Genomic DNA, 18,949 nt, shown 5'->3' with positions numbered 1-18,949 from the left:
TCTGCAGCAATGTTCCCTCCTGCCGTGAGCTTCCTTCAACCTCACCCCCCTGTGATTGGGAACCAGGGGTTTGAACCCAGATCCTCATGCATAGTAAAATTTTGTTTTTGGGGAACGGGCTAAGCAAAGTGGAAGGACTGGCATAAGGATCCCGGTTCCAGCCCCTGACTCCCCACCTGCAGGGGAGTCGCTTCACAGGTTGGTGAAGCAGGTCTGCAGGTGTCTGTCTTTCTCTGCCCCTCTGTCTTCCCCATCTCTCTCGATTTCTCTCTGTCCTATCCAACAACAATAACAATAATAGTAACAACAAGGACAAAAGGTGGGGGGGACGGCCACCAAGAGCAGTGGCTTTATAGTGTAAGCACTGAGTCTCTGTGATAACCCTGGAAGCAATAAATAGTAATAAAAAATAAATTGCTTTCTACTGGGTGAACCACCACTTGGCCACACATTGGTTTTCTTTCTTTCTTTTTTTTTGTATTTATTTATCAATGAGAGGGATAAGAAGAAAGAGAGAAAGAACCAGACATCACTCTGGTACATGTGCTGCCAGGGATTGAACTCAGGACCTCATGCTTGAGAGTCCAATGCTTTATCCACTGCGCCACTTCCCGGACCACCATATATTGGTTTTCTAGACAAAAAATTATTTCTTCTTTTTTGCTCTCTTTTAAATAATTGTTTACAAGACAGTTGCCACATGGGTACAATTTTTTCTTTTTTCTTATTTTACCAGAGCACTGATCAGCTCTGGTTTATGGTGGTGTGGGGGACTGAACCTAAGACTTCGAAGTCTCAGGCTGAAAGTCTCTTTGCATAACCATTATGCTATCTACCTCCACCCAACAAGGGTACAATTTCTTACCCTTCTGTGGTAGTATCTGCACCAATCCCACCACCCACCTAAGTCCTTCTCTGCCATTGTGCACTGGGTCCCTGGGCCTTCCTAGTCCCTTCCCCAAACTCTCCCCAGTCTTGGCCTTGCTGCAACAGACCACATCTAGCCGAACTTTCACCTGTGCTCTGCCTTTCCCACCTGATTTCTTAAGTTCCACCCATAGATGAGACCATTCACCCTTCTCCAAGCGCATCTCACTGAACAAGACAATGAATTGTACTTAATCCTGCTTTGTGGTAACAGAGCAGAAATAATGGGAGCGCCACCTTATTTTTTTTTTTACACCAGAATTCTCTCTTTTTAAAGTTATTTTATATTTATTTAATTATCTTTATTTATTGGACAGAGACAGCCAGAAATCAAGAGGGAAGGGAGAGATAGGGAAAGAGACAGAGGGACACCTGCAGCCCTGCTTCCCCACTCATGAAGCTTCTCTTCCCCCTGCAGGTGAGGACTGGCGCACTCACCCGGGTCCTTGCTCATTGTAACATGCACTCAACCAGGTGCACCACCACCTGGCCCCTACACAGGGATTCACTGTTACACAGCACCAAATAGAACAAGAATTGGATTTCAGCCTTTACAGCTAAAGACTGCAGAATGTTCCTTAGAGATAAAGGATTCAACAGACACACACCCAAAACAGGTGATTGAGAGAGGAAAAATACTTACAAAAGAACTGTCAAGTCGTGGCATTCTCAATAAACAAACCTATAAATATATCCAGGAGGAAACCCACAGAGTCCTGGTCTAACTCAGCGGGTAATTAACTCACACACACACACACACAGAGAAACAGAGAGATGCAGCCAGTAAACATGGAAAGTGCTACGGATCCCTGAAAGTAGAGCTATGAACCGCTCCCACCGAACTGGCAAAACAGGTCCCTGGGGTGCCTGGTCCAGCTGACAGAGATTAACAGCAGCAGGCCAGGGCCCAGCAGAAGTGGAAACTGAGACACCTGAATGAGGTGTGAAGGACGAGAGGGAAATGGGCACTTCCCTCATTCCACAAATGAATCTGGTAATTCTCTTCCCTCTAAAACTGGGAATCCATGGTTTGGAGTTGACCACAATGAACACTAATCACAGAGCCAGCCCCAGGCAGGATAAGGAGACACATCAGAACTCACTAGTGACCTCTCAACACTCCCCAAAGGAGAAGATGGAATCCTCCAGGGACCAGACAAGGGATCATCAAGCCAGAGAGAAAGGGACTAAGACACAGGGATGGGGACAGGCTCGGGGGCTGAAGAGCTCTGGCCTGCACCCGTTGCCCTTTAGGACAACAGTCAGGATGAGACGCCTGGTATCAAGAGCGCAGGGACTGCAGGCCGTGCAGCAGCCCACCTGGCTGAGCGCACACTGCTGTGCTAAGGACCTGGGTTTGAGCCCCCAGTCTTCGCCCGCAGGAGCGTAAGCTTCACGAGTAATGAAGCCATGCTACAGTTGTCTCTCTGCCTCTCTATTTCCTCCTTCCCTCTCTAAGTCTGTCTTATCGAATAAAAAGAAAGGAGGCGGGAGGGGCCGGGTGGTGACGCACCTGGTTGAGCGCACATGTTATGGTGCTCAAGGACTCGGGTTCGAGCCCCCGGTCCCCACCTGCAGGGGGAAAGCTTCACGAGTGGTGAAGCAGTGCTACAGGTGTCTCTCTGCCTCTCTTCCCTCTTGATTTCTGGCTATATCTATCCAATCAATAAATAAAGACAATTAAAAAAAAAGGGCGGGGAAAAATAGCAACTAAGAGCAGTGGATTTGTGGTGCAGGCACCAAGCACCAGTAAGAACCAAGCCTTGGTGGAAAAAGGGAAAAGGACGCAAGGGTCTGGGGACGACCTTTGGCTGGAACCCGTGGAGACATCTACAAGAAGTCAACTTCCCTAGCCTGGAATGCAGATCGAAGACCAAGATCAGTTTGCCTGTACCTCATACCACGTGGGGCTTCCCAGTGGTTTCCAGGAAGGAGTCTTCGGAGATCTCTGTTCCGAAAATAATGGAAAATACGAGCATTTAAAATTTCCACCCATATAAACTCAGTATCACTTCTCAAGAGTCCATAAAAGAAACTATTGCAAATGTTGTTTTTATCTTGGACCCTCCCCCTGTCCTCCCCCCCCCACACCCTCACCCCAGCTGACTGACCTGTGATGCACTTACGCAAGTGAGACAAGGGGTAGCTGCTAAACGGACTGCCCATGAATAAAAGACATGAAACTAGCTGGCCACCCAGACCCCTAATCACTGACCACTGCTACTTTCCTGCAAAAGAATTCATTTAAATATGGCCTCTCAGTTCAGAGGCCATTCATCAAAAAAAAAAAAAAAAAAAAAATACTATCAGACTGTGTGACCTTCAGATACGTGTGCCTTAGAATTTATCTTTACTGAAATCAAGAAGCATCAGACAAGGAGGAAAGCAAACAGGCAAAACCGGTTAACCAAGAAACGATTTCCTGAAGCCATTTAGAGTTTTCCCCACTTTGTTCCTGACTATTGTTTTTAAGCAAAACAGAAGAATTTCCACTTTAGTGTAGCCCATTTCTGTCACATGTTTATTATCTTTTCATAGTGCAGGATGCAATGCCCCAAAGCAGAGCTTTCCCTGTCTAATAAGAACACTAATGTTTATTCACAGAAGGGCAAACTGAAATTGTGAATCTACGTGGGGTTATGGATGGCTTGAAGGCTGGGGTAATGGGGTCTGACCCCTTTGTGATCGGGCATGATTCAGCCCGATTCATGATTGTTTCACAATCAAACAATAGCACTTTTTGTGGGAGTGTTTTTATTTTTCTTTAGCTCTAAGATTTATACAGTTCTTACCATTTTTCTGAAGACAGCTGAGAAGCAGAAGGTGCTTCTGGGAAACATGATTGCTGCCCATATCTCTCACACAGCACTGCAGTAGTGGGATCAATCACCCCAGCGCATAAGGGCCCTGGGGGGAAGCTGCTATCTCCAGACATCTCCAGATAACAATACTTGAATCATTCCAATCCTAATGACTTCTGATGGCTCATGCGGAACCAAAAAATTACCTTCACATATGACAATGTGCTGGGCAAGGCTGTGCCTACCTAGTACTTGAAGCCTGTAACTCCTGTTTAAAAATTGGACAGGGGAAGTCGGGCAATAGCTCAACGGGTTAAGCACAGGTGGTGCAAAGTGCAAGGACTGGCATAAAGATTCTGGTTCAAGCCCCCGGCTCCCCACCTGCAGGGGAGTCGCTTCACAGGCGGTGAAGCAGATCTGCAGGTGTCTATCTTTCTCTCCCCCTCTCTGTCTTCCCCTCCTCTCTCCATTTCTCTCTGTCCTATCCAACGACGATGACATCAATAACAATAATAACCACAACAATGATAAAAACAAGGGCAACAGGAGTTGGGCAGTAGCACAGTGGGTTAAACACATGTGGCACGAGGACCGGCATAAAGATCCTGGTTCAATCCCCCAGCTCCCCACCTGCAGGGGGGGTTGCTTCACAGGTGGTGAAGCAGGTCTGTAGGTGTCTGTCTTTCTCTCCCCACTCTCTGTCTTCCCCTCCTCTCTCCATTTCTCTCTGTCCTATTATCCAACAATGATGACAGCAATAACAATAACAACAACAATGATTAAAAATAAAAATTAGACAGGGGTGAGCAGACCCAAGGGGCAAGTGATGGGCACACACACTGAACTGGCAGGCAGGTGGTCAGCGCCTCCTGGGACCTGCAGAAACACTTAAGGGAAAAAAAGGAAAGTGGCTATTCATGAAAAAATAAAAGGTCTGATAAATAACTTTAATACCAAGAATTTTTAAACTGAGAAATTTGTCTTGTAAGAAAATAAGCTTTAATAAAAAGCCAAAGTTGTTTGTTCTGTAGTTGGAAAAGGCACCTATCACCTCAGCTCTAGCAGCAGCATGCAGAGATGCTCACATTCATGCCTGCTTTCTTTCCTTTCCTTTATTATTATTATTATTATTATTATTATTTTGCATCCAGGGTTATTGCTGGGGCTTGGTGCCTGCACTATGAATCCACTGCTCCTGGAGGCCATTTTTTTCCCTTTTGTTGCCCTTGTTGTTCATTGTTGTAGTAATTATTATTGTTGTTGTTTGACAGGACAGAGAGAAATGGAGAGAGGAGGGGAAGACAGACACCTGCAGACCTGCTTCACCACTTGTGAAGTGACTCCTCTGCAGGTGGGGAGCCGGGGGCTTGAACCTGATCCTTCCACTGGTCTTTGAGCTTCGCGCCATGTGCGCTTAACCGGGTGGGCTACTGCCCAGCCCCCCATGCCTGTTTTCTTAATAACTTCACACAAAGCACTCAGACTTGTGCAACTACCTCATTTTCTGACTTTAAGTGGAGTCATCTTATCAACCTTCCCCACAAATGGCTCCAACCGTGTGGTTTCTGAGTAAAAATACCCTCTTCTGACCTTAGTCAACCAAGAGGCCCCAACCTGGGCTGCACACTTCACTCGAAAGAAAAGCCTACAAGCTATAATTAGTTATCACCACACCGAAGAATGCAGGACACACTTCTCATGCAATTAGAATCATGTTGCTTTAACCATGTGTCTCCTAACTTATTATAATGCTCGAAGAAGAAATGCAACGGGTCTGCAAAAGAATGGAGGTGGATCAGAAGAGAGTATTTCCCTGTCACCAACAAGGAACTTGGCATTTACACACACACACACACACACACACACACACACACACACACACACACACATGCATGAATGTGTGGGAATCCCAAAACTCAGGGCTTAATGGCAACTGTTCACTGATGAGGACTATTTACAATAACCACATAGCTATGGGCCTAATCTTGAAGGCATCTTATGTTTTGCAACTATGACCTCACATCTAAAGATCCTTGGAGTCACCAGGATCCATGCAGCCTCTTTAGAATGGGGAGAAGACAAGTGATACTGGGGCAGGACACAGGGCTGTGTATCTTTGGAAAAATTTACTGGGGCCTCACTGTACCTGTTTCCTCATCCAGAAAGTGAATATAACAACAGCAACACATCACTTGGTTGTTCTTTTTTTAAAATATCTATTTATTTATTTATTACCTTGTGTTGCCCTTGTTTTATTGTTGTAGTTTGGACAGGACAGAGAGAAATTGTTGTCATTGTTGGACAGGACAGAGAGAAATGGAGAGAGGAGGGGAAGACAGAGAGGGGGAGAGAAAGATAGACACCTGCAGACCTGCTTCACCGCCTGTGAAGTGACTCCCCTGCAGGTGGGGAGCCGGGGGCTCGAACCGGGATCCTTATGCCGGTCCTTGTGCTTTGCGCCACCTGTGCTTAACCACTGCACCACCGCCTGACTCCCATCACTTGGTTGTTCTAATGATCCACAAATAATCTATGTAGAAAGCTGAAAACAGCACTTGGCAATGAGGAAGCCAAGCGTAAGAATCAACTATAATTCTTACCAACCATGAAACAGAGCCAATAATAATGATCTTGCTAAGAAGACTCAGTGTGTCTAAAACAAGAGGTTGGTTGTAGGCATATCCTAGCCTACTCCTGCCCCTGAGGAGCTTGAGGCTGGGCACCGGGCTTGCCTGGCTCCACGTCGACTTTCTGTCAGGAGTAGGGTCCCCAGCACTGTCCAGCCTCCTCACAACAATCTGAAAGTCCATCCTAGAAGCGCGGCACAGTGTTGTGAAATGGAGACTTTCAACTGACATCAGCACCTACTGCCCATGCTCTGTCAGGGGCAGCTTTGCACACTGAATCAGGATGCAATACCACTTGTAAGAAGGGCAGTCACAGGACAGGCTGCTGTCAGCACAGTGATGAGGGTCAGTGTGCATATGCCTGAGACAGACACCCGGGAAAGCTGAATACCCTGTCAAGAACCTCTGACCCAGCAGTTCTCTGCCAGTATATCAGTGTGCGTCCATCTAATTATAGAAGGCACAGCAGTCAAGGTTATTCACTAGAGAAAATTTAAGACAGACCTAGAAGTCCATGCATGTGTATGCTTACATATGTGCCAGAGTGCGTTCATGAATACAGGGGGGGGGGGGGGGACGACACCGCTTCGCAAGTGGTGAAGCAGTTCTACAGGTGTCTATTTCTCTCCTTCTCTATCTCCCCCTCTTCTCTCAATTTCTCTCTGTCCCATCCAATAAAATGGAAACAATGGCCACCAGGAGGAGTGGATTTATAGTGCTGGCACCGTGCCCCAGTGATAACCCTGGTGTCAAAAACAAAATCTGGGGAGTCGGGCGGTAGCGCAGTGGGTTAAGCGCAGGTGGCGCAAAGTGCAAGGACCAGCGTAAGGATCCTGGTTCGAGCCCCTGGCTCCCCACCTGCAGGGGAGTCGCTTCACAGGCGGTGAAGCAGGTCTGCAGGTGTCTATCGTTCTCTGCCCCCTCTCTATCCTTCCCTCCTCTCTCCATTTCTCTCTGTCCTATCCAACAACGATGACATCAATAACAACAACAATAATTACAACAATAAAAGGGCAACAAAAGGGAGTGTGTGTGTGTGTGTGTGTGTGTGTGTGTGTGTGTGTGTGTGTGTGTGTGTGTGTGTGTGAGAGAGAGAGAGAGAGATCTGTAGGGTATCAGGGGAAAGCTCAGCAGGTAGAGCACAGGAACTGCTCTATGGGGCCCTGGATTTGATTCCAGGCTGCATATGCTGGGCTAGGGGGAGAAGTAGAGAAAGAGATCCTCCTCATTTGAAACAAAATGAATCTTTATAAATAGAGTCATTAAAACTGACACCAAGGGGCCCGGGTGGTGGCACACCTAGTTGAGTGCACATGTTACAGTGCGCATGGACCCAGGTTCGAATCCCCAGTCCTCACCTGCAGGGGGAAAGTTTCACAAGTGGTGAAGCAGGGCTGCAGGTGTCTCTCTGTCCTTCTCCCTGTGTATCACCCCTTTCCCTCTCAATTTCTGGCTGTGTCTGTACAATCAATAAAGATTTAAAAAAAAAAAAACTGCCAGCAAGGAGGTCTAAGACACAGTAAAATTTAAGTTTCTAATAATGTGTAGAGTAGGATCCCATCATGAAAACAACATGGCTTATGACCATGTGTGTGTGGACGTATGTGCGTGTGTTTGCAACTAACTTAATCTGAAAGGTGACTTGAGCAGATCAAAATCTAATCAAGCACCTACTGGCAGTGAGTGTCCAGTGCAGCAGTGAGAGAGAAGTGTTTCCATTTTTTATTATTTGGGTTGCATTGGATCGACCTTCTCGTGGTGCATCCCGTGAGTACCCATTCATTGGGGAAACTGACGATCCTTCCTAGCCAACTGAATCCACATGGATCCCAGTCACTTTCAAAGCCAGCAACAAGCAGCTCCTGACAGCTTTGCTGTTGACTGGCTACAGAAGAAGGGCAAACGCTAGAAGAAGAAGAAGAAGAAATTATTTGGTTCCTGAATACTACTGAGTACTACACATACCTTGAGCCTATAGATTTTTGCTCACAGGTCAGAGGCTCTCTACCCACTATGCCACCTCCCAGGCTTCAGTCAGTGAGTTTGCCATTAATTTGATTAAACCTTCTATTAAGTGTGAAATATATAGAGACAGTACAGAAAAGGTCAGAGAAAGAAAACATTTTTACCAATCGCACATGGGTTACAACGATTTATACTTCAATGTCCTATTTGAATCATACTATACAGATTTCATCAGATTGGAAGTTGTGAAGAACCTGTGAGACAGACCTGATGTCATTTCTGGTGGTTTTGACAGCCTGGTGGCCCCTTCTTTTCCTAAGAAACCCTGGCAGAGAGGAAAGCATTCGTGTCTCTGAGTGCAGCAGTGAGAGCAACACAGCGTCCAGGAGAGGGGCAAGTGGGCTTGCTGCTCTACGGCAGCCAGAACCTGACCCAGAATTCCCAGGAGAGAGGGAGGAGGCCCTGTGGGCTGTGGGCTGGCAGTGGGGGCAGGCACTGTGCATGAATCACGCTACGTGTCCTGGGAGGCTCTGTGTGGCGTCCTGCTGGGTGCATCCAATGCTGCTAAACACATTTCATGGCTGTGTGGTGTGCACAATACAGCGTGACAAGTTCATCAAAGGAACATGCAGATCTTGCCAGCTTCCTACTTAAAATTCACGGCTAAAGGCTGACTGAAACCACCAGCAAAACACAACCAAGAAACCATTCTACTGTAGAATGTTTCATGTTACAGCCACAGATCCTGGGGTCACACAGAGGACATCCTGACATGTCACTGGTGCTGTCCTTTTTCCCATCTGGGGGTGGGGTGGGGACCCACACACAGACATGAAAGAAAGATTAGGACACTTAGGCATCACGTTCACAGGTCTGCTTCCTTCCACGGGCAACAGCTATATAATTTCCTTGACTTACTTCATTATAGTCTGCTAAGTTGGCTGAGCTATTTTGAAAAAACATCGTTCTCTGCCTTAAAACACAACCCAGTCACCAAGCACCATCATTTTTTATACTTTTTTTTTCAAACCAATTAGACATGAGTTCCATTTGTATTTATCCTCATCTAATGGCCAAGTTTGGTGACCAGAGTTTGGGCCCCCAAATCAGTGTAGACATGCCCCACTGTGTAACTAGAACCAGGCACGGCACCTCTGCCCCTTCAGCTACTGTCTTAGCACGTACCCCGCTGCAGAAATGGAGCGCTAGAAGGCGTCCCTTGGTGTGAGACAAGAGAAAGAGCCTCAGAAAGCCACAGGCCTGCGGCGCTGATGCAGCAATACTAGCTGTATGGCCTCCCTGCTGCTTTGACAGCAGCAGAGGCAACACAGCCCCCCAGAAGTCCCACACCCCTCAGTGTGCTAGTAAGGTTACTTATTTGTTTGTTTGTTTGTTTGTTTTTTGCTCATCCAGGGTTATTGCCTGCACTATGAATCCACTGCTCCTGGAGGCCATTTTTCTCCTTTTGCTGCCCTTGTTTATCATTGTTGTGGTTATTACTGTTATTATTGTCGTTACTGGATAGCAGGAGAGAGGAGGGAAAGACAGAGAGGGGGAGAGAAAGATAGACACCTGCAGACCTGCTTCACTGCTTGTGAAGCGACCCCCCTGCAGGTGGGGAACTGGGGGCTCGAACCGGGATCCTTAAGCTGGTCCTTGTGCTTTGCGCCATGTGCGCTGAAAGTACTGTGCTACCGCCCAACCCCTGGTAAGGTTATTTTTTAAACAATGCTGTCTCAGAAGTGAGACAAACTCACAAAAATACAACCGGTTTAGAGTCGGATGAAGATGACCTCCTTGCTATGGCTTTGCAGTGCCTCTGGGTCTGTTGGCATGTCCTGAGGCTCTAGGACTGTCCATGACATGGGCTTGGGGCAGCCATAGCATGGCGAACTCGGCTAGAAATCTCTATCTGCAGAACATCCTGTTTCTGTGCAGAGTTGGCACTTCTTGAGACTGGAGGTCAAGACACAGACCTGCATGGCAATCTTTAGTAGGGGCTTCAGAATCTGTCTGGAGCCATCTGAACCAAGGGGCTGAACCTAGGCTGCAGCAGGACCTTACTCCTGGGTGCCCAGGTCATGGCCCCTCCAAGTGTCCACCAGAGCACTGGGTGTGGTTAGGGCAATGGTCCTCTGGCCCTGCAGGCGATCCCCAGAGCCAGGCCAGCTGCAGAAGGACACACCCAGCCCTGGAGCCTCTGCAAGCTTAGAACCAGATGGTATTCCTCTTTTTGGTCTCTAAGCCACAAAGTGCCACTCTCTTTGCTTCCAGATTTAGTGACTCCCTAAAAATGTATAGCACAATTACAAAGTTAGGCTGGCTCGACCACAGCACAGCATCCCACTCAGCAGGCTAAAGGTCTGGGCCAAAATGTGATCAGTCTCTCCTTTGCAACTAGCATCTCTCTGGAGATAGGCCTGCACTCCTGTGGCAGGGCAGTTCCATCAGGGAACTCACAGGCTCCAGCCAAAGCACCATGAAGGCCCTACATCACCTCCCTCCTGGCAAGACACAAAAGGAGGTGGACTAGCTCATCATTTTGGGCTTCAAATCCCCATCTCAGTGATAATTTTTTTTAAATATTTACTTATTTATTCTCTTTTGTTGCCCTTGTTTTTTTTTAATTAATTAATTTTATACTTATTTATTTCCCCTTTTGTTGCCCTTTTTTATTGTTGTTGTAGTTATTGTTGTTGTTACTGATGTCATTGCTGGATAGGACAGAGAGAAATGCAGAGAGGAGGGGAAGACAGAGGGGGAGAGAAAGATAGACACCTGCAGACCTGCTTCACCGCCTGTGAAGTGATTCCCCTGCAGGTAGAGAGCCAGAGGCTCGAACCGGGATCCTTCCGCCAGTCCTTGCACTTTGTGCCACCTGTGCTTAACCCACTGCGATACAGCCCGACTCCCCCATGCTCACTACTCTGTGCATACACTTCAAATACAAACACTGCCTTCTGGTTCCCTGGCTCCTATACCCTTCAAGAGGACCTCAGGGGTGCTTCCTTAGACCTTGAATTTAACTGAGCAAAGGTGCTAACACAGTCTCTGGCCTCAGAAACACACTTCAACCACGATGACCACACACTGCAGACAAATGCCACATGGTCACTGCGGGCAGGCACACTGGCTACCCAGGAGCGTTCAGAAGGACACACAGTGAAACCACAGGTCTGACTGTGAACTGGGGCAGGGGGTGGGGGGGTGGGTGCCTCCTGGGTCACAGTAAAACCTAAGAAGGGTTCTGTTTTTTCCCTAACCTGGGATCACTGTGCTTCCTCTATGGCTAAGATTCTTGTTGTCCGATCATCTGTGTAATGTGTTAATGGCTGGGATTTCAATCCACCTCTACCTTCCAAATAATCTAAAATGTAGAGGTGGGTTTGATGTAGCGCCGCTAGTGTGTGACCATCAGGGCAATGAATGTTACGGACACAAAGGGGCAGGACCCAGGTTCAAGCTCCTGGTCCCCAACTGCAGGGGGAAAGTTTCACAAGTGGTGAAGCAGGACTGCAGTTGTCTCTCTGTCTCTCTCCCTTTCTATCTCCCCCTCCCCTCTCGGTTTCTCTGTTTCTAATAGTAAATAAAATTTTAAAAAGAAAGAAAGAAAAAAATGACAGAAGAGGGGAAGTCTAAAATGACACACTCCAGCCTGAAGGGGTCTTGAGTCTGTTGAGCCTAAGGAACTGCAGAAGCGACAAGAGGGTCAGTCACAGATGGAAGGAAAATGATTGTCAGGATGGTGATCCCAGAAAAGTCAAATGCCCATGTCCTTCAAGACCGCGACAGGGGGAGTAGAGCAGTAGTGCAGCGGGTTAAGCACACATGGCGCAAAGTGCAAGGAAGAATCCCCGTTCCAGCCCCAGGCTCCCCACCTGCAGGGGAGTCGCTTCACAGGCGGTGAAGCAGGTCTGCAGGTGTCTATCTTTCTCTCCCCCTGTCTTCCCCTCCTCCCTCCATTTCTCTCTGTCCTATCCAATGATGACGACATCAAGAACAACAACAATAATAACTACAACAATAAAACGACAAGGGCAACAAAAGGGAATAAATAAATATTAAAAAAAAGACTGTGAGAAGCCTGTGTCGCATGTCCAGCAAACACACAGCACAGCCTGAGGCCTAGTGGCCATTGTGACTGACCACACACACTGTGACCCAGGGTACCTGCTCCACAGCCTTCACCTGGGGTGGTGTACACCCACCCTTCACAAAAACACCTCCTTTGTGTCCTTGCCCTCACCCCATTCATGGGCCAGCAGTCTCGGCACCCCTCCCCACCCAAACACTGCCCTGTCCTGTCCCTCCTGCAGTGTAAATAATCTCGGGGGTGGGGTGAGGGGGTGTGAAAGCTTCCTTTTCCTTTTTCTTTTATTAAATAATTTTTTAAAAAATATTTATTTATTCCCTTTTGTTGCCCTTGTTTTATTGTTGTAGTTATTATCGATGTCGTCGTTGGATAGGACAGAGAGAAATGGAGAGAGGAGGGGAAGACAGAGAGGAGGAGAGAAAGATAGACACCTGCAGACCTGCTTCACCACCTGTGAAGCGACTCCCCAGCAGGTGGGGAGCCAGGGGTTTGAACCGGGATCATTATGCCGGTACTTGCGCTTTGTACCACATGCACTTAACCCACTGCGCTACCGCCTGACTCCCGAAAGCTTCCTTTTCTGAGCCACATGCCACCTTCCTGGTGACTCAGAATGTGTGAGACACAGCAAGGTGGTGGCTGGTATATCACTGTCAGAATCAATCTTGTCAATCATTATTAAATCACTTAAAAAAAAAAAAAAAGAATCATCATCGTCGTCCACACAGGAAAACTCCAGAAAAGGGTGTCATGGGGTCCCTGCTTCTTTCAATCTCCTGCAGCTTTACTATCTGTCTGTGGAGCCCTGACTAGCTGCTGGGAGAATGCAATACCAGATTGTGGCTCACAGAAACCAACATCAACTGAAACATTTTTTTTAATGTTTAGGTAGACTTTCTCTTTTTATTATTATCTTTATTTACTTATTGGATAGAGACAGTCAGAAATCGAGAGGGAAGAAGATGATAGACAGACAGCTGAAGCACTGCTTCACCACTCAAAGCTTTCTTCCTGCAGGTCGGAATCAGAGGCTCGACCCTGGGTCCTTACACATTGTAGCATGCGCATTAAACCAGGTGCACAGCCCAGCCCCTCAAGTGAAATATTTGAAAGAGGTTTTAGACCATTTTCTGTCAACATAAGCCAGGCCATCCCTTAGCCATCCCTTAGCTCTGTGCCAGAGTTCAGTCACCTGTTTTTTGGAAGAAGGGCCCTGAACCCAAGCAGTTTGACTGCTGGCAACAGCCCAGAGGGTAAGATGCCCTTTCATATGGGTCAGTCACACCAGGTGCCATATACTTGCACCCACCGTAGGCATGAGTGCAAGGACAGACAGAAGGAACCCCAAATATGGCTTGCGGATAGCATCTGACATTGGAAAGTCTTTCCAAACCAGGGAAACACAGAGAGGTGTTTGTTGTTGTTCTTGTTGTTGCTTTCTGTAAGAAATACTGGCTTCTAAAGAGTGAGAGGTGAGTAACTGTGCTTTTAAAAAAAAAAATGTTTTAATTATCTTTATTTATTGGACAGAGACAGCCAGAAACTGAAAGGAGGGGGAGTTAGAGAGACACCTGCAGCCCTGTTTCACCACTTGCAAAGCTCTCCTCCTGCAGGTGGGGGCCGGGCGCTTAACCAGGTCGCCACCACCCGGCCCCATAATTATGCTTCTTAATCTATATTCTGGCTGCCAGGTTTTTTAAGCTAATGGAAACGGCGGGTAATCGTGGTAAGGGGATTATAAACATCAAACACCACCACTCTGTGGAAGGCAACAATGTGGAGACCTTGTCTCTGCAGAGGTGGACCTGGGTTATTATTAATAGCTGTTCACACAGACCCGCTATGGCTGAAGGCCGTCCCTGGGTGTCACAGAAATACAAGTATAGGCCTTCCTGTCCAGTGGTCCCTGGTGACATGGTCCGTCGGGAGCTCTGAGAAGGGAGACTCCATCAAGCTCCTGCCTTTCCTTGTGTCAGAAAACACTTGGGGGGTGGGGGGCAAGTGGCCACCCTTGGTGGGCTGCTGCTCTGTGAGGAGGGAAGCCCCCTAGCTCAGCTTCAGACACAGTGGCCTCGTCCCTGATCCCTGGCTCCAAGCCTTCTCCTTGCCCACAAAGCTGGAGCCAGCAGGCCTCACCACAGTTCTGCTTTCCCCGGATGGCCGTGGGAGCACTCATGGGGCCCATTTCCCGAGTGGCATTTCCTCACCCCCTCCCACAGTCCCAGGTTCAGGACCACTACCTCACCGCCTCCACACATCCTTTTGGAGACCAGGCTCAGTACCTGCTCCCCACCATGCCCCATGAACAACCTCCCAGGAATACCTGAGCCCCCACATGCTGTGCAGTAAAGGCACAGGGTCGCTCCAGGTGCAGGCAGCAGAGGGATGGGAGGGAGTGGTCAGGCTTCCGGGGATCTACATGATGTCAACTCTCAAAACCCTCAGAGGCCCCAAGGCCCTGTCCCCTACAGTTCACACAGGAAGCAACCAAAGTGAGGCTAGCAGCTTATCCTACGCTATACAACTCAACCCCCACCTGCAAGGCACCAGGACCCCACCCAGGGACTCCAACAACACTCACCACCAACCCTACCTCCAGTACAGGGAAGTGGTGGCCCCCAGATAGGAAGCGTCTCCTAGAAGAGCAGAAAAGGAGATCTGAGCTCAGCCTCACAGGGAAAGTTCGATCCTCCTCATTTTCCACCTGTCAGCAGTCAAGTCCCCTTTTGGTCTATGGGACCCTAGCTCTGATTGGTCAGGTCATCAATGTTCTGGCCGGAAGGGGTGGGGAGAAAGCAGAAGGAAGTCCCCATCTTGGGGGGGAAAATCCCCATCTCAGGCCCAGAAAGCAGCATCCTGGCGCCTCAGTAGTCAGGTGACCTTCAAGAAAGAATCTGTGTAGATAGTAACCCTGTCCTGTCCCACCCCCAGCTCCCAAGGGCCAGCCCACGGCCTCTGGCTGTCTGCGATCTCAACTCAGCTGTGTCTGGGGATGATTTCCCCACAGGCACAGCAAGTGCCTTCCGGAACTGAAAGAAGCTAGTCACCAGGCAACACCAGGGATGTACTGGCCTCTTCCAGGGGTTCTCCCAGGACTCAGTACCCCAGCAACCATGGCTGTCACCATCATTATGTCTATTCCTCAGAGAAGAACAGCAAGGTCTGGGAGCTTTCACAGCCATACCAGTGTCAAAGACTAGAACCAACTTCCAAAACCCACACCAGCTCTGTCCCTGAGACCCTTGTTGCTCCTTGGGGGCAGAAAGCAGATATCCCTTTTCCTATACAGAAATCCCTGTCAGGGGTCACAGTGGTTAGCAGGCACAACTGGGTCTTACTGTGCTCACGTGGCTTCAGCATACTGTCCAGATCTCAAGTGTCCACTGGACATTTATGAAGCTTGGATTCTGAGCAAGGATGCTGCAAACACGGCTCCAGGCTTCCACAAGTGCCCCTGCAGCCGCTTCTCGGGGGAAAGCAGCAATCCTACCTCTCCAAACAGACACGTGCTGCTGATTAGGTTGGTTGAGAATGTACTCGGCACAGTTTTTCTTGCTAGCTTTAAGCGCATGGCATAAACATGAAATGAAATCATTCACACCAAACTGAAAGTCCACATAAAAGGAAAAGTGACTATGTTCATGCTCAGAATAATTCTTTTTTTTTTTTTTTTTTTGCCTCCAGGGTTATTGCTGGGCTTGGTGCCTACACCACGAATCCACTGCTCCTGGAGGCCATTTCCCCCCCTTCTGTTGCCCTTGTTATTGTCGCCTTGTTGTGGTTATTATTGCTGTTGATGTCGTTGTTGGGTAGGACAGAGAGAAATGGAGAGAGGAGGGGAAGACAGAGAGGGGGAGAGAAAGATAGACACCTGCAGACCTGCTTCACCGCCTGTGAAGCGACTCCCCTGCAGGTGGGGACCTGGGGGCTCAAACCAGGATTCTTATGCTGGTCCTTGTGCTTTGCGCCATGTGCACTTAACCCACTGCGCTACCGCCGACCCTTGATTCTCTCCTTTTTTAAAAATTTTTTTTAATATTTATTTTCCCTTTTGTTGTCCTTGTTGTTTTTCATTGTTGTTGTAATTATTGTTATTGATGTTGGCGTTGTTAGGACAGAGAGAAATGGAGAGAGGAGAGAAAGACAGAGACGGAGAGAGAAAGACAGACACCTGCAGACCTGCTTCACCACCTGTGAAGCGACTCCCCTGCAGTTGGGGAGCCGGGGTCTCAAACCAGGATCCTTCCACAGGTCCTTGTGCTTTGTGCCACGTGTGCTTAACCCGCTGCACTACCGACTGACCAACTCCAGATTGTCTTCTTTTTAAAAAATATTTTTATTGGGAGTCAGGCGGTAGCGCAGCGGGTTAAGTGCACACGTGGCACAAAGCATAAGGACCGGCATAAGGATCCTGGTTTTAGCCTCCGGCTCCCCACCTGCAGGGGAGTGCTTCACAGGTAGTGAAGCAGGTCTGCAGATGTCTATCTTTCACTCCCTCTCTCTGTCTTCCCCTCCTCTCTCCATTTCTCTCTGTCCTATCTAACAATGACGACATCAATAACAACAACAACAATAACTACAACAACAATAAAAAGACCACAAGAGCAACAAAAGGGAAAATAAAATTTTTTAAATATATATTTTTATTTATCATTGGATAGAGACAGAGAGATATTGAGAGAGACGGGGGAGAGAGACAGAGAGACATCTGCAGCCCTGCTTCACTACTCGTGAAGCTTTCCCCCTGCAGGTGGGGACCAGGGGGCTTGAACCTGGGTCCTTGTACACAGTAATGCTGCTATCCCACCCTGGGGAGAACTGGGGCCTGTGAGGGACGAGGTCCCCAGCCTGACTGCCCACGACAGGCCCCAGACTTGGTCTGCCAGCCCAAAGCATTCACAGGGAAGGTTCTAGACACACTGCAACCCCAGCAAAGGGCATTACTTAGCGATGAGGACTTATATCATGAAATTTCAGAACTGGAAGGAAAATTACTTTTCTCGACAGTCTCCCAACTTGCAGATCAGAAAGAAATCACAGCTCACCCAGTCCCCCACCCCTTGTGATCTCTGGTTTTCTCTGCTGTACCCCAAAGCCATCTGAGAGGCATAACGCTGGGCTGCTCCCTCGTGCATTCACGCTTGCGGGAATCCCACCACTGGGTGGGCCAGCCGCTCTTCTGTGTCTAGGAGGAAACAATGCCCCACCTCCCTTCATGAGGGTCTTGCCATCTTCTACAAAGTCCTCACCTGGAACAAGAGGTAGCACAGGGTTCAGAGACCCCAGCTTCCCAGGTGAGAGGAGGATCCACAGGTTACTGCTAACAACAGAGGGTGGAGATGGCAGGGCTTTCTGGGAGCGTCTGATGCAAGTCTGAAACTAGTTCTGCCACCCCTGTTTCCTGGGCCTCAGCAATCTCCAGAGTTCAGGAGGATGTCAGCCCAGGGAGGCTTACCTCCATATAGCTTTAGTAAAGATTTACTATCTAAATTTGCACCCATAAGGAACTGCCTAAATAAATAACATGATGCAGGCAGAACAAACTATACAGTCAACTGACAGGTGTGGATCAACACAGCGTTATTATTAAATGCAAAGAGATGATAAAACAGCACTTAAATGTAATCTTATTCATGCAAAAAAAAAGTCATAAGCACCTCTCGCCAGAAGTGTCATGGGAGACACACACCCCACACCTGCCCCACAGACTCTGGGTCTTGGGAGGGTGTGGTTCAAACCAGCTTCTGCAGGTGAGATCTGCAGGTGCACCCAAATTTCAGTAGACTGACTGTGCCCACCTGGCACAGGTGAGAGAGGGCCAGCATAGCTCAGCTCTAGTCAGGGACTTGACAACTTAATTATCGCTTTTGGACCCTTTGGCCTAACCTCTTTACATTAGAAAATGCATGTTGGGTGTTTTTTTTCTTACAAAACAGTATGTCATTTCCAAACGTAAGCAGTTTCATCAGATTCTCTCGTTTTTCCCCCTCCAATCCACGTCAGAGAAAAGAGAAAGGTGGCCCAACCCTCAAGACTGCAGTGCTCATGGCTACAACTCCAGTCCTTGCATTCCTCAGTTAGATGAGCACTTCCCAACCCACATGACGATGCCCTGTCCCATCCAGCCGGACCACTTACTTGCTCCTCAAAGACACGCCAATGAGACTGGGCACTGGGGCATAGCCACAAGGGTTCCAGCTTTGGGTCTCCTCAGCACCTGTAGACCCCAGGTCAGTGACTCGACCTCCACTGCCCTTCCGATTCTGAATGCAAGATGGTGCTGGCATCAAACAGTGTGCGGGCAATTTACACCACCTCTCAGGACAACGGATATACAACCAGGTGTGTTGGTTAAAACATTACTGACGGGGGTCGGGTGGTGGCGCAGTGGGTTAAGCGCATGTGGCACAAAGTGCAAGGACCGGCGTAAGGATCCCGGTTCGAGCCCCTGGCTCCCCACCTGCAGGGGAGTCATTTCACAAGCGGTGAAGCTTGTCTGCAGGTGTCTTTCTTTCTCTCCCCCTCTCTGTTTTCCT

The 18,949-nt window shown here is 48.4% G+C and overlaps 1 protein-coding gene across 9 annotated transcripts in view; it reads right to left on the bottom strand.

Annotated features, from left to right (window-relative positions):
- SEMA4D (semaphorin 4D) overlaps positions 1-18,949 on the bottom strand; it is a 129,792-nt gene that overhangs the window by 53,003 nt on the left and 57,840 nt on the right. Inside the window, exon 1 of one of the 9 annotated variants that reach the window (XM_060200528.1) lies at positions 14,995-15,017. The exons of the other annotated variants lie outside the window; for them this stretch is intronic. The gene's annotated coding sequence lies outside the window, so the exon portion shown is untranslated. Of the gene's footprint in view, positions 1-14,994; positions 15,018-18,949 lie in introns of those variants that run through there. 9 annotated transcript variants of the gene reach the window in all.

The sequence above is a fragment of the Erinaceus europaeus genome, chromosome 10, assembly GCF_950295315.1.
Source record: "Erinaceus europaeus chromosome 10, mEriEur2.1, whole genome shotgun sequence".
In the NCBI taxonomy this organism is placed as follows: Eukaryota; Metazoa; Chordata; class Mammalia; order Eulipotyphla; family Erinaceidae; genus Erinaceus; species Erinaceus europaeus.
The sequence above is the reverse complement of the archived record's forward strand: the minus strand, read 5'-3'. Positions and strand labels throughout refer to the sequence as shown.